The sequence below is a fragment of the Bison bison genome, unplaced genomic scaffold (assembly GCF_000754665.1).
Source record: "Bison bison bison isolate TAMUID 2011002044 unplaced genomic scaffold, Bison_UMD1.0 scf7180017864487, whole genome shotgun sequence".
In the NCBI taxonomy this organism is placed as follows: Eukaryota; Metazoa; Chordata; class Mammalia; order Artiodactyla; family Bovidae; genus Bison; species Bison bison.
The window spans coordinates 2,263,770-2,264,297 of NW_011495047.1; positions in this window are offsets into that span (position 1 = coordinate 2,263,770).

A 528-nucleotide genomic window follows, 5' to 3' on the forward strand; every position below is an offset into this window, starting at 1 on the left:
TCATTTCACATATGATATTATACATGTTTCAATGCCATTCTCCCAAATCATCCCACCCTTGCCCTCTCCCACAGTCCAAAAGACTGTTCTATACATCTGTGTCTCTTTTGCTGTCTTGCATACAGGGTTATTGCTGCTGCTGCTGCTGCTAAGTCACTTCAGTCGTGTCTGACTCTGTGTGACCCCATAGACGGCAGCCCACCAGGCTCCCCCATCCCTGGGATTCTCCAGGCAAGAACACCAGAGTGGGTTGCCATTTCCTTCTCCAATGCGTGAAAGTGAAAAGTGAAAGTGAAGTCGTTCAGTCGTGTCCGACTCTTAGTGACCCCATGGTCTACAGCCTACCAAGCTCCTCCATCCATGGGATTTTCCAGGCAAGAGTACTGGAGTGGGGTGCCATTGCCTTCTCCCAGGTTATCGTTACCATCTTTCTAAATTCCAAATATATGCGTTAGTATACTGTATTGGTGTTTTTCTTTCTGGCTTACTTCACTCTGTATAATAGGCTCCAGTTTCATCCACCTCATT